The sequence below is a fragment of the Spermophilus citellus genome (assembly GCF_964194105.1).
Source record: "Spermophilus citellus genome assembly, chromosome: 7".
NCBI classification, from domain to species: Eukaryota; Metazoa; Chordata; class Mammalia; order Rodentia; family Sciuridae; genus Spermophilus; species Spermophilus citellus.
In genome coordinates, this window is record NC_138188.1 from 5248148 (window position 1) to 5265805 (window position 17658).

A 17658-nucleotide genomic window follows, 5' to 3' on the forward strand; every position below is an offset into this window, starting at 1 on the left:
GAGTTCCAAATACATCTATCAATATAGGAGAAAACAGAGTGAAACCTAAAAATTCAAACTGTTACTGGAAACGAACGCTTCAACATAGAAAAACGACATTTGGGGAACCAATTCACCTTTGTGTACTGATCATTACCTGAAAGTATCATCCTTTGGGTGAAAAAATATTTGCTGAGATTTCTGGAGATTCGTAATTTTGGGAAGCCTGGCAATCCCTTTCCATGAATGTGTTTCTCGCCAGTCACTGCTTAGGGCTACATCAAGAGGAAACAAAACATAGAGATAGAACGTGAAACTACTTTATTGTGTCAAGTTTCAAGAAGCTAGCACAAACCGTGTTGGATTTAGAGTTCCAAATACATCTATCAATAAAGGAGAAAACAGAGTGAAACCTAAAAATTCAAACTGTTACTGGAAACGAACGCTTCAACATAGAAGAACGAAATTTGGGGAACCAAGTCGCCTTAGTGTACTGATCATTACCTGAAAGTATCATCCAGTTTGGGTGAAAAAATATTTGCTGAGATTTCTGGAGATTCGTAATTTTGGGAAGCCTGGCAACCCCTTTCCATGAAAGTGTTTCTCGCCAGTCACTGCTTAGGGCTACATCCAGAGGAAACAAAACATAGAGATAGAACGTTAAACTATTTATTGTGTCAAGTTTCAAGAAGCTAGCACAAACCGTGTTGGATTTGGAGTTCCAAATACATCTATCAATATAGGAGAAAACAGAGTGAAACCTAAAAATTCAAACTGTTACTGGAAACGAACGCTTTAACATAGAAGAACGACATTTGGGGAACCAAGTCGCCTTAGAGTACTGATCATTACCTGAAAGTATCATCCAGTTTGGGTGAAAAAATATTTGCTGAGATTTCTGGAGATTCGTATATTTGGGAAGCCTGGCAACCCCTTTCCATGAAAGTGTTTCTCGCCAGTCACTGTTAGGGCTACATCAAGAGGAAACAAAACATAGAGATAGAACGTGAAACTACTTTATTGTGTCAAGTTTCAAGAAGCTAGCACAAACCGTGTTGGATTTAGAGTTCCAAATACATCTATCAATATAGGAGAAAACAGAGTGAAACCTAAAAATTCAAACTGTTACTGGAAACGAACGCTTCAACATAGAAGAACGACATTTGGGGAACCAAGTCGCCTTAGTGTACTGATCATTACCTGAAAGTATCATCCAGTTTGGGTGAAAAAATATTTGCTGAGATTTCTGGAGATTCGTAATTTTGGGAAGCCACCCCTTTCCATGAAAGTGTTTCTCGCCAGTCACTGCTTAGGGCTACATCAAGAGGAAACAAAACATAGAGATAGAACGTGAAACTACTTTATTGTGTCAAGTTTCAAGAAGCTAGCACAAACCGTGTTGGATTTAGAGTTCCAAATACATCTATCAATATAGGAGAAAACAGAGTGAAACCTAAAAATTCAAACTGTTACTGGAAACGAACGCTTCAACATAGAAAAACGAAATTTGGGGAACCAAGTCGCCTTAGTGTACTGATCATTACCTGAAAGTATCATCCTGTTTGGGTGAAAAAATATTTCCTGAGATTTCTGGAGATTCGTAATTTTGGGAAGCCTGGCAACCCCTTTCCATGAAAGTGTTTCTCGTCAGTCACTGCTTAGGGCTACATCAAGAGGAAACAAAACATAGAGATAGAACGTGAAACTACTTTATTGTGTCAAGTTTCAAGAAGCTAGCACAAACCGTGTTGGATTCAGAGTTCCAAATACATCTATCAATAAAGGAGAAAACACAGTGAAACCTAAAAATTCAAACTGTTACTGGAAACGAACGCTTCAACATAGAAGAATGACATTTGGTGAACCAAGTCGCCTTAGTGTACTGATCATTACCTGAAAGTATCATCCAGTTTGGGTGAAAAAATAATTGCTGAGATTTCTGGAGATTCGTAATTTTGGGAAGCCTGGCAACCCCTTTCCATGAAAGTGTTTCTCGCCAGTCACTGCTTAGGGCTACATCAAGAGGAAACAAAACATAGAGATAGAACGTGAAACTACTTTATTGTGTCAAGTTTCAAGAAGCTAGCACAAACCGTGTTGGATTTAGAGTTCCAAATACATCTATCAATATAGGAGAAAACAGAGTGAAACCTAAAAATTCAAACTGTTACTGGAAACGAACGCTTCAACATAGGAGAACGAAATTTGGGGAACCAAGTCGCCTTAGTGTACTGATCATTACCTGAAAGTATCATCCAGTTTGGGTGAAAAAATATTTGCTGAGATTTCTGGAGATTCGTAATTTTGGGAAGCCTGGCAACCCCTTTCCATGAAAGTGTTTCTCGCCAGTCACTGCTTAGGGCTACATCAAGAGGAAACAAAACATAGAGATAGAACGTGAAACTACTTTATTGTGTCAAGTTTCAAGAAGCTAGCACAAACCGTGTTGGATTTAGTGTTCCAAATACATCTATCAATATAGGAGAAAACAGAGTGAAACCTAAAAATTCAAACTGTTACTCGAAACGAACGCTTCAACATAGAAGAACGACATTTGGGGAACCAAGTCGCCTTAGTGTACTGATCATTACCTGAAAGTATCATCCAGTTTGGGTGAAAAAATATTTGCTGTGATTTCTGGAGATTCGTAATTTTGGGAAACTTGGCAACCCCTTTCCATGAAAGTGTTTCTCGCCAGTCACTGCTTAGGGCTACATCAAGAGGAAACAAAACATAGAGATAGAACGTGAAACTACTTTATTGTGTCAAGTTTCAAGAAGCTAGCACAAACCGTGTTGGATTTAGAGTTCCAAATACATCTATCAATATAGGAGAAAACAGAGTGAAACCTAAAATTTCAAACTGTTACTGGAAACGAACGCTTTAACATAGAAAAACGAAATTTGGGGAACCAAGTCGCCTTAGTGTACTGATCATTACCTGAAAGTATCATCCTGTTTGGGTGAAAAAATATTTCCTGAGATTTCTGGAGATTTGTATATTTGGGAAGACTGGCAACCCCTTTCCATGAAAGTGTTTCTCGCCAGTCACTGTTAGGTCTACATCAAGAGGAAACAAAACATAGAGATAGAACGTGAAACTACTTTATTGTGTCGAGTTTCAAGAAGCTAGCACAAACCGTGTTGGATTTAGAGTTCCAAATACATCTATCAATATAGGAGAAAACAGAGTGAAACCTAAAAATTCAAACTGTTACTGGAAACGAACGCTTCAACATAGAAGAACGACATTTAAGGAACCAAGTCGCCTTTGTGTACTGATCATTACCTGAACGTATCATCCAGTTTGGGTGAAAAAATATTTGTTGAGATTTCTGGAGATTCGTAATTTTAGGAAGCCTGGCAACCCCTTTCCATGAAAGTGTTTCTCGCCTGTCACTGCTTAGGGCTACATCAAGAGGAAACAAAACGTAGAGATAGAACGTGAAACTACTTTATTGTGTCAAGTTTCAAGAAGCTAGCACAAACCGTGTTGGATTTAGAGTTCCAAATACATCTATCAATATAGGAGAAAACAGAGTGAAACCTAAAAATTCAAACTGTTACTGGAAACGAACGCTTCAACATAGAAGAACGACATTTGGGGAACCAAGTCGCCTTAGTGTACTGATCATTACCTGAAAGTATCATCCAGTTTGGGTGAAAAAATATTTGTTGAGATTTCTGGAGATTCGTAATTTTGGGAAGCCTGGCAACTCCTTTCCATGAAAGTGTTTCTCGCCAGTCACTGCTTAGGGCTACATCAAGAGGAAACAAAACATAGAGATAGAACGTGAAACTACTTTATTTTGTCAAGTTTCAAGAAGCTAGCGCAAATCGTGTTGGATTTAGAGTTCCAAATACATCTATCAATATAGGAGAAAACAGAGTGAAACCTAAAAATTCAAACTGTTACTGGAAATGAACGCTTCAACATAGAAGAACGACATTTGGGGAACCAAGTCGCCTTAGTGTACTGATCATTACCTGAAAGTATCATCCAGTTTGGGTCAAAAAATATTTGCTGAGATTTCTGGAGATTCGTAATTTTGGGAAGCCTGGCAACCCCTTTCCATGAAAGTGTTTCTCGCCAGTCACTGTTAGGGCTACATCAAGAGGAAACAAAACATAGAGATAGAACGTGAAACTACTTTATTGTGTCAAGTTTCAAGAAGCCAGCACAAACCGTGTTGGATTTAGAGTTCCAAATACATCTATCAATAAAGGAGAAAACAGAGTGAAACCTAAAAATTCAAACTGTTACTGGAAACGAACGCTTCAACATAGAAAAACGAAATTTGGGGAACCAAGTCGCCTTAGAGTACTGATCATTACCTGAAAGTATCATCCAGTTTGGGTGAAAAAATATTTGCTGAGATTTCTGGAGATTCTTATATTTGGGAAGCCTGGCAACCCCTTTCCATGAAAGTGTTTCTCGCCAGTCACTGTTAGGGCTACATCAAGAGGAAACAAAACATAGAGATAGAACGTGAAAGTACTTTATTGTGTCAAGTTTCAAGAAGCTAGCACAAACCGTGTTGGATTTTGAGTTCCAAATACATCTATCAATAAAGGAGAAAACAGAGTGAAACCTAAAAATTCAAACTGTTACTGGAAACGAACACTTCAACATAGAAAAACGAAATTTGGGGAACCAAGTCGCCTTAGTGTAGTGATCATTACCTGAAAGTATCATCCTGTTTGGGTGAAAAAATATTTCCTGAGATTTCTGGAGATTCGTAATTTTGGGAAGCCTGTCAACCCCTTTCCATGAAAGTGTTTCTCGTCAGTCACTGCTTAGGGCTACATCAAGAGGAAACAAAATATAGAGATAGAACGTGAAACTACTTTATTGTGTCAAGTTTCAAGAAGCTAGCACAAACCGTGTTGGATTTAGAGTTCCAAATACATCTATCAATATAGGAGAAAACAGAGTGAAACCTAAAATTCAAACTGTTACTGGAAACGAACGCTTCAACATAGAAGAACGAAATTTGGGGAACCAAGTCGCCTTAGTGTACTGATCATTACCTGAAAGTATCATCCAGTTTGGGTGAAAAAATATTTGCTGAGATTTCTGGAGATTCGTAATTTTGGGAAGCCACCCCTTTCCATGAAAGTGTTTCTCGCCAGTCACTGCTTAGGGCTACATCAAGAGGAAACAAAACATAGAGATAGAACGTGAAACTACTTTATTGTGTCAAGTTTCAAGAAGCTAGCACAAACCGTGTTGGATTTAGAGTTCCAAATACATCTATCAATATAGGAGAAAACAGAGTGAAACCTAAAAATTCAAACTGTTACTGGAAACGAACGCTTCAACATAGAAAAACGAAATTTGGGGAACCAAGTCGCCTTAGAGTACTGATCATTACCTGAAAGTATCATCCTGTTTGGGTGAAAAAATATTTCCTGAGATTTCTGGAGATTCGTAATTTTGGGAAGCCTGGCAACCCCTTTCCATGAAAGTGTTTCTCGTCAGTCACTGCTTAGGGCTACATCAAGAGGAAACAAAACATAGAGATAGAACGTGAAACTACTTTATTGTGTCAAGTTTCAAGAAGCTAGCACAAACCGTGTTGGATTCAGAGTTCCAAATACATCTATCAATAAAGGAGAAAACACAGTGAAACCTAAAAATTCAAACTGTTACTGGAAACGAACGCTTCAACATAGAAGAATGACATTTGGTGAACCAAGTCGCCTTAGTGTACTGATCATTACCTGAAAGTATCATCCAGTTTGGGTGAAAAAATAATTGCTGAGATTTCTGGAGATTCGTAATTTTGGGAAGCCTGGCAACCCCTTTCCATGAAAGTGTTTCTCGCCAGTCACTGTTAGGGCTACATCAAGAGGAAACAAAACATAGAGATAGAACGTGAAACTACTTTATTGTGTCAAGTTTCAAGAAGCTAGCACAAACCGTGTTGGATTTAGAGTTCCAAATACATCTATCAATATTGGAGAAAACAGAGTGAAACCTAAAAATTCAAACTGTTACTGGAAACGAACGCTTCAACATAGAAGAACGACATTTGGGGAACCAAGTCGCCTTAGTGTACTGATCATTACCTGAAAGTATCATCCAGTTTGGGTGAAAAAATATTTGCTGAGATTTCTGGAGATTCTTATATTTGGGAAGCCTGGCAACCCCTTTCCATGAAAGTGTTTCTCGCCAGTCACTGTTAGGGCTACATCAAGAGGAAACAAAACATAGAGATAGAACGTGAAACTACTTTATTGTGTCAAGTTTCAAGAAGCTAGCACAAACCGTGTTGGATTTAGAGTTCCAAATACATCTATCAATATAGGAGAAAACAGAGTGAAACCTAAAAATTCAAACTGTTACTGGAAACGAACGCTTCAACATAGAAGAACGACATTTGGGGAACCAAGTCGCCTTAGTGTACTGATCATTACCTGAAAGTATCATCCAGTTTGGGTGAAAAAATATTTGCTGAGATTTCTGGAGATTCGTAATTTTGGGAAGCCACCCCTTTCCATGAAAGTGTTTCTCGCCAGTCACTGCTTAAGGCTACATCAAGAGGAAACAAAACATAGAGATAGAACGTGAAACTACTTTATTGTGTCAAGTTTCAAGAAGCTAGCACAAACCGTGTTGGATTTAGAGTTCCAAATACATCTATCAATATAGGAGAAAACAGAGTGAAACCTAAAAATTCAAACTGTTACTGGAAACGAACGCTTCAACATAGAAAAACGAAATTTGGGGAACCAAGTCGCCTTAGTGTACTGATCATTACCTGAAAGTATCATCCTGTTTGGGTGAAAAAATATTTCCTGAGATTTCTGGAGATTCGTAATTTTGGGAAGCCTGGCAACCCCTTTCCATGAAAGTGTTTCTCGTCAGTCACTGCTTAGGGCTACATCAAGAGGAAACAAAACATAGAGATAGAACGTGAAACTACTTTATTGTGTCAAGTTTCAAGAAGCTAGCACAAACCGTGTTGGATTCAGAGTTCCAAATACATCTATCAATAAAGGAGAAAACACAGTGAAACCTAAAAATTCAAACTGTTACTGGAAACGAACGCTTCAACATAGAAGAATGACATTTGGTGAACCAAGTCGCCTTAGTGTACTGATCATTACCTGAAAGTATCATCCAGTTTGGGTGAAAAAATAATTGCTGAGATTTCTGGAGATTCGTAATTTTGGGAAGCCTGGCAACCCCTTTCCATGAAAGTGTTTCTCGCCAGTCACTGCTTAGGGCTACATCAAGAGGAAACAAAACATAGAGATAGAACGTGAAACTACTTTATTGTGTCAAGTTTCAAGAAGCTAGCACAAACCGTGTTGGATTTAGAGTTCCAAATACATCTATCAATATAGGAGAAAACAGAGTGAAACCTAAAAATTCAAACTGTTACTGGAAACGAACGCTTCAACATAGGAGAACGAAATTTGGGGAACCAAGTCGCCTTAGTGTACTGATCATTACCTGAAAGTATCATCCAGTTTGGGTGAAAAAATATTTGCTCAGATTTCTGGAGATTCGTAATTTTGGGAAGCCTGGCAACCCCTTTCCATGAAAGTGTTTCTCGCCAGTCACTGCTTAGGGCTACATCAAGAGGAAACAAAACATAGAGATAGAACGTGAAACTACTTTATTGTGTCAAGTTTCAAGAAGCTAGCACAAACCGTGTTGGATTTAGAGTTCCAAATACATCTATCAATATAGGAGAAAACAGAGTGAAACCTAAAAATTCAAACTGTTACTGGAAACGAACGCTTCAACATAGAAGAACGACATTTGGGGAACCAAGTCGCCTTAGTGTACTGATCATTACCTGAAAGTATCATCCAGTTTGGGTGAAAAAATATTTGCTGTGATTTCTGGAGATTCGTAATTTTGGGAAGCTTGGCAACCCCTTTCCATGAAAGTGTTTCTCGCCAGTCACTGCTTAGGGCTACATCAAGAGGAAACAAAACATAGAGATAGAACGTGAAACTACTTTATTGTGTCAAGTTTCAAGAAGCTAGCACAAACCGTGTTGGATTTAGAGTTCCAAATACATCTATCAATATAGGAGAAAACAGAGTGAAACCTAAAATTTCAAACTGTAACTGGAAACGAACGCTTTAACATAGAAAAACGAAATTTGGGGAACCAAGTCGCCTTAGTGTACTGATCATTACCTGAAAGTATCATCCTGTTTGGGTGAAAAAATATTTCCTGAGATTTCTGGAGATTTGTATATTTGGGAAGACTGGCAACCCCTTTCCATGAAAGTGTTTCTCGCCAGTCACTGTTAGGTCTACATCAAGAGGAAACAAAACATAGAGATAGAACGTGAAACTACTTTATTGTGTCGAGTTTCAAGAAGCTAGCACAAACCGTGTTGGATTTAGAGTTCCAAATACATCTATCAATATAGGAGAAAACAGAGTGAAACCTAAAAATTCAAACTGTTACTGGAAACGAACGCTTCAACATAGAAGAACGACATTTGGGGAACCAAGTCGCCTTAGTGTACTGATCATTACCTGAAAGTATCATCCAGTTTGGGTGAAAAAATATTTGTTGAGATTTCTGGAGATTCGTAATTTTGGGAAGCCTGGCAACTCCTTTCCATGAAAGTGTTTCTCGCCAGTCACTGCTTAGGGCTACATCAAGAGGAAACAAAACATAGAGATAGAACGTGAAACTACTTTATTTTGTCAAGTTTCAAGAAGCTAGCGCAAACCGTGTTGGATTTAGAGTTCCAAATACATCTATCAATATAGGAGAAAACAGAGTGAAACCTAAAAATTCAAACTGTTACTGGAAATGAACGCTTCAACATAGAAGAACGACATTTGGGGAACCAAGTCGCCTTAGTGTACTGATCATTACCTGAAAGTATCATCCAGTTTGGGTCAAAAAATATTTGCTGAGATTTCTGGAGATTCGTAATTTTGGGAAGCCTGGCAACCCCTTTCCATGAAAGTGTTTCTCGCCAGTCACTGTTAGGGCTACATCAAGAGGAAACAAAACATAGAGATAGAACGTGAAACTACTTTATTGTGTCAAGTTTCAAGAAGCCAGCACAAACCGTGTTGGATTTAGAGTTCCAAATACATCTATCAATAAAGGAGAAAACAGAGTGAAACCTAAAAATTCAAACTGTTACTGGAAACGAACGCTTCAACATAGAAAAACGAAATTTGGGGAACCAAGTCGCCTTAGAGTACTGATCATTACCTGAAAGTATCATCCAGTTTGGGTGAAAAAATATTTGCTGAGATTTCTGGAGATTCTTATATTTGGGAAGCCTGGCAACCCCTTTCCATGAAAGTGTTTCTCGCCAGTCACTGTTAGGGCTACATCAAGAGGAAACAAAACATAGAGATAGAACGTGAAAGTACTTTATTGTGTCAAGTTTCAAGAAGCTAGCACAAACCGTGTTGGATTTTGAGTTCCAAATACATCTATCAATAAAGGAGAAAACAGAGTGAAACCTAAAAATTCAAACTGTTACTGGAAACGAACACTTCAACATAGAAAAACGAAATTTGGGGAACCAAGTCGCCTTAGTGTAGTGATCATTACCTGAAAGTATCATCCTGTTTGGGTGAAAAAATATTTCCTGAGATTTCTGGAGATTCGTAATTTTGGGAAGCCTGTCAACCCCTTTCCATGAAAGTGTTTCTCGTCAGTCACTGCTTAGGGCTACATCAAGAGGAAACAAAACATAGAGATAGAACGTGAAACTACTTTATTGTGTCAAGTTTCAAGAAGCTAGCACAAACCGTGTTGGATTTAGAGTTCCAAATACATCTATCAATATAGGAGAAAACAGAGTGAAACCTAAAATTCAAACTGTTACTGGAAACGAACGCTTCAACATAGAAGAACGAAATTTGGGGAACCAAGTCGCCTTAGTGTACTGATCATTACCTGAAAGTATCATCCAGTTTGGGTGAAAAAATATTTGCTGAGATTTCTGGAGATTCGTAATTTTGGGAAGCCACCCCTTTCCATGAAAGTGTTTCTCGCCAGTCACTGCTTAGGGCTACATCAAGAGGAAACAAAACATAGAGATAGAACGTGAAACTACTTTATTGTGTCAAGTTTCAAGAAGCTAGCACAAACCGTGTTGGATTTAGAGTTCCAAATACATCTATCAATATAGGAGAAAACAGAGTGAAACCTAAAAATTCAAACTGTTACTGGAAACGAACGCTTCAACATAGAAAAACGAAATTTGGGGAACCAAGTCGCCTTAGAGTACTGATCATTACCTGAAAGTATCATCCTGTTTGGGTGAAAAAATATTTCCTGAGATTTTGGAGATTCGTAATTTTGGGAAGCCTGGCAACCCCTTTCCATGAAAGTGTTTCTCGTCAGTCACTGCTTAGGGCTACATCAAGAGGAAACAAAACATAGAGATAGAACGTGAAACTACTTTATTGTGTCAAGTTTCAAGAAGCTAGCACAAACCGTGTTGGATTCAGAGTTCCAAATACATCTATCAATAAAGGAGAAAACACAGTGAAACCTAAAAATTCAAACTGTTACTGGAAACGAACGCTTCAACATAGAAGAATGACATTTGGTGAACCAAGTCGCCTTAGTGTACTGATCATTACCTGAAAGTATCATCCAGTTTGGGTGAAAAAATAATTGCTGAGATTTCTGGAGATTCGTAATTTTGGGAAGCCTGGCAACCCCTTTCCATGAAAGTGTTTCTCGCCAGTCACTGCTTAGGGCTACATCAAGAGGAAACAAAACATAGAGATAGAACGTGAAACTACTTTATTGTGTCAAGTTTCAAGAAGCTAGCACAAACCGTGTTGGATTTAGAGTTCCAAATACATCTATCAATATAGGAGAAAACAGAGTGAAACCTAAAAATTCAAACTGTTACTGGAAACGAACGCTTCAACATAGGAGAACGAAATTTGGGGAACCAAGTCGCCTTAGTGTACTGATCATTACCTGAAAGTATCATCCAGTTTGGGTGAAAAAATAATTGCTGAGATTTCTGGAGATTCGTAATTTTGGGAAGCCTGGCAACCCCTTTCCATGAAAGTGTTTCTCGCCAGTCACTGCTTAGGGCTACATCAAGAGGAAACAAAATATAGAGATAGAACGTGAAACTACTTTATTGTGTCAAGTTTCAAGAAGCTAGCACAAACCGTGTTGGATTTAGAGTTCCAAATACATCTATCAATATAGGAGAAAACAGAGTGAAACCTAAAAATTCAAACTGTTACTGGAAACGAACGCTTCAACATAGAAGAACGACATTTGGGGAACCAAGTCGCCTTAGTGTACTGATCATTACCTGAAAGTATCATCCAGTTTGGGTGAAAAAATATTTGCTGTGATTTCTGGAGATTCGTAATTTTGGGAAGCTTGGCAACCCCTTTCCATGAAAGTGTTTCTCGCCAGTCACTGCTTAGGGCTACATCAAGAGGAAACAAAACATAGAGATAGAACGTGAAACTACTTTATTGTGTCAAGTTTCAAGAAGCTAGCACAAACCGTGTTGGATTTAGAGTTCCAAATACATCTATCAATATAGGAGAAAACAGAGTGAAACCTAAAATTTCAAACTGTTACTGGAAACGAACGCTTTAACATAGAAAAACGAAATTTGGGGAACCAAGTCGCCTTAGTGTACTGATCATTACCTGAAAGTATCATCCTGTTTGGGTGAAAAAATATTTCCTGAGATTTCTGGAGATTTGTATATTTGGGAAGACTGGCAACCCCTTTCCATGAAAGTGTTTCTCGCCAGTCACTGTTAGGTCTACATCAAGAGGAAACAAAACATAGAGATAGAACGTGAAACTACTTTATTGTGTCGAGTTTCAAGAAGCTAGCACAAACCGTGTTGGATTTAGAGTTCCAAATACATCTATCAATATAGGAGAAAACAGAGTGAAACCTAAAAATTCAAACTGTTACTGGAAACGAACGCTTCAACATAGAAGAACGACATTTAAGGAACCAAGTCGCCTTAGTGTACTGATCATTACCTGAAAGTATCATCCAGTTTGGGTGAAAAAATATTTGTTGAGATTTCTGGAGATTCGTAATTTTAGGAAGCCTGGCAACCCCTTTCCATGAAAGTGTTTCTCGCCTGTCACTGCTTAGGGCTACATCAAGAGGAAACAAAACGTAGAGATAGAACGTGAAACTACTTTATTTTGTCAAGTTTCAAGAAGCTAGCACAAACCGTGTTGGATTTAGAGTTCCAAATACATCTATCAATATAGGAGAAAACAGAGTGAAACCTAAAAATTCAAACTGTTACTGGAAACGAACGCTTCAACATAGAAGAACGACATTTGGGGAACCAAGTCGCCTTAGTGTACTGATCATTACCTGAAAGTATCATCCAGTTTGGGTGAAAAAATATTTGTTGAGATTTCTGGAGATTCGTAATTTTGGGAAGCCTGGCAACTCCTTTCCATGAAAGTGTTTCTCGCCAGTCACTGCTTAGGGCTACATCAAGAGGAAACAAAACATAGCGATAGAACGTGAAACTACTTTATTTTGTCAAGTTTCAAGAAGCTAGCGCAAACCGTGTTGGATTTAGAGTTCCAAATACATCTATCAATATAGGAGAAAACAGAGTGAAACCTAAAAATTCAAACTGTTACTGGAAATGAACGCTTCAACATAGAAGAACGACATTTGGGGAACCAAGTCGCCTTAGTGTACTGATCATTACCTGAAAGTATCATCCAGTTTGGGTCAAAAAATATTTGCTGAGATTTCTGGGGAATCGTATATTTGGGAAGCCTGGCAACCCCTTTCCATGAAAGTGTTTCTCGCCAGTCACTGTTAGGGCTACATCAAGAGGAAACAAAACATAGAGATAGAACGTGAAACTACTTTATTGTGTCAAGTTTCAAGAAGCCAGCACAAACCGTGTTGGATTTAGAGTTCCAAATACATCTATCAATAAAGGAGAAAACAGAGTGAAACCTAAAAATTCAAACTGTTACTGGAAACGAACGCTTCAACATAGAAAAACGAAATTTGGGGAACCAAGTCGCCTTAGAGTACTGATCATTACCTGAAAGTATCATCCAGTTTGGGTGAAAAAATATTTGCTGAGATTTCTGGAGCTTCTTATATTTGGGAAGCCTGGCAACCCCTTTCCATGAAAGTGTTTCTCGCCAGTCACTGTTAGGGCTACATCAAGAGGAAACAAAACATAGAGATAGAACGTGAAAGTACTTTATTGTGTCAAGTTTCAAGAAGCTAGCACAAACCGTGTTGGATTTTGAGTTCCAAATACATCTATCAATAAAGGAGAAAACAGAGTGAAACCTAAAAATTCAAACTGTTACTGGAAACGAACACTTCAACATAGAAAAACGAAATTTGGGGAACCAAGTCGCCTTAGTGTAGTGATCATTACCTGAAAGTATCATCCTGTTTGGGTGAAAAAATATTTCCTGAGATTTCTGGAGATTCGTAATTTTGGGAAGCCTGTCAACCCCTTTCCATGAAAGTGTTTCTCGTCAGTCACTGCTTAGGGCTACATCAAGAGGAAACAAAACATAGAGATAGAACGTGAAACTACTTTATTGTGTCAAGTTTCAAGAAGCTAGCACAAACCGTGTTGGATTTAGAGTTCCAAATACATCTATCAATATAGGAGAAAACAGAGTGAAACCTAAAATTCAAACTGTTACTGGAAACGAACGCTTCAACATAGAAGAACGAAATTTGGGGAACCAAGTCGCCTTAGTGTACTGATCATTACCTGAAAGTATCATCCAGTTTGGGTGAAAAAATATTTGCTGAGATTTCTGGAGATTCGTAATTTTGGGAAGCCACCCCTTTCCATGAAAATGTTTCTCACCAGTCACTGCTTAGGGCTACATCAAGAGGAAACAAAACATAGAGATAGAACGTGAAACTACTTTATTGTGTCAAGTTTCAAGAAGCTAGCACAAACCGTGTTGGATTTAGAGTTCCAAATACATCTATCAATATAGGAGAAAACAGAGTGAAACCTAAAAATTCAAACTGTTACTGGAAACGAATGCTTCAACTTAGAAAAACGAAATTTGGGGAACCAAGTCGCCTTAGTGTACTGATCATTACCTGAAAGTATCATCCTGTTTGGGTGAAAAAATATTTCCTGAGATTTCTGGAGATTCGTAATTTTGGGAAGCCTGGCAACCCCTTTCCATGAAAGTGTTTCTCGTCAGTCACTGCTTAGGGCTACATCAAGAGGAAACAAAACATAGAGATAGAACGTGAAACTACTTTATTGTGTCAAGTTTCAAGAAGCTAGCACAAACCGTGTTGGATTCAGAGTTCCAAATACATCTATCAATAAAGGAGAAAACACAGTGAAACCTAAAAATTCAAACTGTTACTGGAAACGAACGCTTCAACATAGAAGAATGACATTTGGTGAACCAAGTCGCCTTGGTGTACTGATCATTACCTGAATGTATCATCCAGTTTGGGTGAAAAAATAATTGCTGAGATTTCTGGAGATTCGTAATTTTGGGAAGCCTGGCAACCCCTTTCCATGAAAGTGTTTCTCGCCAGTCACTGCTTAGGGCTACATCAAGAGGAAACAAAACATAGAGATAGAACGTGAAACTACTTTATTGTGTCAAGTTTCAAGAAGCTAGCGCAAACCGTGTTGGATTTAGAGTTCCAAATACATCTATCAATATAGGAGAAAACAGAGTGAAACCTAAAAATTCAAACTGTTACTGGAAATGAACGCTTCAACATAGAAGAACGACATTTGGGGAACCAAGTCGCCTTAGTGTACTGATCATTACCTGAAAGTATCATCCAGTTTGGGTCAAAAAATATTTGCTGAGATTTCTGGAGAATCGTATATTTGGGAAGCCTGGCAACCCCTTTCCATGAAAGTGTTTCTCGCCAGTCACTGTTAGGGCTACATCAAGAGGAAACAAAACATAGAGATAGAACGTGAAACTACTTTATTGTGTCAAGTTTCAAGAAGCTAGCACAAACCGTGTTGGATTTTGAGTTCCAAATACATCTATCAATAAAGGAGAAAACAGAGTGAAACCTAAAAATTCAAACTGTTACTGGAAACGAACACTTCAACATAGAAAAACGAAATTTGGGGAACCAAGTCGCCTTAGTGTAGTGATCATTACCTGAAAGTATCATCCTGTTTGGGTGAAAAAATATTTCCTGAGATTTCTGGAGATTCGTAATTTTGGGAAGCCTGTCAACCCCTTTCCATGAAAGTGTTTCTCGCCAGTCACTGCTTAGGGCTACATCAAGAGGAAACAAAACATAGAGATAGAACGTGAAACTACTTTATTGTGTCAAGTTTCAAGAAGCTAGCACAAACCGTGTTGGATTTAGAGTTCCAAATACATCTATCAATATAGGAGAAAACAGAGTGAAACCTAAAATTCAAACTGTTACTGGAAACGAACGCTTCAACATAGAAAAACGAAATTTGGGGAACCAAGTCGCCTTAGTGTACTGATCATTACCTGAAAGTATCATCCAGTTTGGGTGAAAAAATATTAGCTGAGATTTCTGGAGATTCGTAATTTTGGGAAGCCACCCCTTTCCATGAAAGTGTTTCTCGCCAGTCACTGCTTAGGGCTACATCAAGAGGAAACAAAACATAGAGATAGAACGTGAAACTACTTTATTGTGTCAAGTTTCAAGAAGCTAGCACAAACCGTGTTGGATTTAGAGTTCCAAATACATCTATCAATATAGGAGAAAACAGAGTGAAACCTAAAAATTCAAACTGTTACTGGAAACGAACGCTTCAACATAGAAAAACGAAATTTGGGGAACCAAGTCGCCTTAGTGTACTGATCATTACCTGAAAGTATCATCCAGTTTGGGTGAAAAAATATTTGCTGAGATTTCTGGAGATTCGTATATTTGGGAAGCCTGGCAACCCCTTTCCATGAAAGTGTTTCTCGCCAGTCACTGTTAGGGCTACATCAAGAGGAAACAAAACATACAGATAGAACGTGAAAGTACTTTATTGTGTCAAGTTTCAAGAAGCTAGCACAAACCGTGTTGGATTTTGAGTTCCAAATACATCTATCAATAAAGGAGAAAACAGAGTGAAACCTAAAAATTCAAACTGTTACTGGAAACGAACACTTCAACATAGAAAAACGAAATTTGGGGAACCAAGTCGCCTTAGTGTAGTGATCATTACCTGAAAGTATCATCCTGTTTGGGTGAAAAAATATTTCCTGAGATTTCTGGAGATTCGTAATTTTGGGAAGCCTGTCAACCCCTTTCCCTGATAGTGTTTCTCGCCAGTCACTGCTTAGGGCTACATCAAGAGGAAACAAAACATAGAGATAGAACGTGAAACTACTTTATTGTGTCAAGTTTCAAGAAGCTAGCACAAACCGTGTTGGATTTAGAGTTCCAAATACATCTATCAATATAGGAGAAAACAGAGTGAAACCTAAAATTCAAACTGTTACTGGAAACGAACGCTTCAACATAGAAAAACGAAATTTGGGGAACCAAGTCGCCTTAGTGTACTGATCATTACCTGAAAGTATCATCCAGTTTGGGTGAAAAAATATTAGCTGAGATTTCTGGAGATTCGTAATTTTGGGAAGCCACACCTTTCCATGAAAGTGTTACTCGCCAGTCACTGCTTAGGGCTACATCAAGAGGAAACAAAACATAGAGATAGAACGTGAAACTACTTTATTGTGTCAAGTTTCAAGAAGCTAGCACAAACCGTGTTGGATTTAGAGTTCCAAATACATCTATCAATATAGGAGAAAACAGAGTGAAACCTAAAATTTCAAACTGTTACTGGAAACGAACGCATTAACATAGAAAAACGAAATTTGGGGAACCAAGTCGCCTTAGTGTACTGATCATTACCTGAAAGTATCATCCTGTTTGGGTGAAAAAATATTTCCTGAGATTTCTGGAGATTTGTATATTTGGGAAGACTGGCAACCCCTTTCCATGAAAGTGTTTCTCGCCAGTCACTGTTAGGTCTACATCAAGAGGAAACAAAACATAGAGATAGAACGTGAAACTACTTTATTGTGTCGAGTTTCAAGAAGCTAGCACAAACCGTGTTGGATTTAGAGTTCCAAATACATCTATCAATATAGGAGAAAACAGAGTGAAACCTAAAAATTCAAACTGTTACTGGAAACGAACGCTTCAACATAGAAGAACGACATTTAAGGAACCAAGTCGCCTTAGTGTACTGATCATTACCTGAAAGTATCATCCAGTTTGGGTGAAAAAATATTTGTTGAGATTTCTGGAGATTCGTAATTTTAGGAAGCCTGGCAACCCCTTTCCATGAAAGTGTTTCTCGCCTGTCACTGCTTAGGGCTACATCAAGAGGAAACAAAACGTAGAGATAGAACGTGAAACTACTTTATTTTGTCAAGTTTCAAGAAGCTAGCACAAACCGAGTTGGATTTAGAGTTCCAAATACATCTATCAATATAGGAGAAAACAGAGTGAAACCTAAAAATTCAAACTGTTACTGGAAACGAACGCTTCAACATAGAAGAACGACATTTGGGGAACCAAGTCGCCTTAGTGTACTGATCATTACCTGAAAGTATCATCCAGTTTGGGTGAAAAAATATTTGTTGAGATTTCTGGAGATTCGTAATTTTGGGAAGCCTGGCAACTCCTTTCCATGAAAGTGTTTCTCGCCAGTCACTGCTTAGGGCTACATCAAGA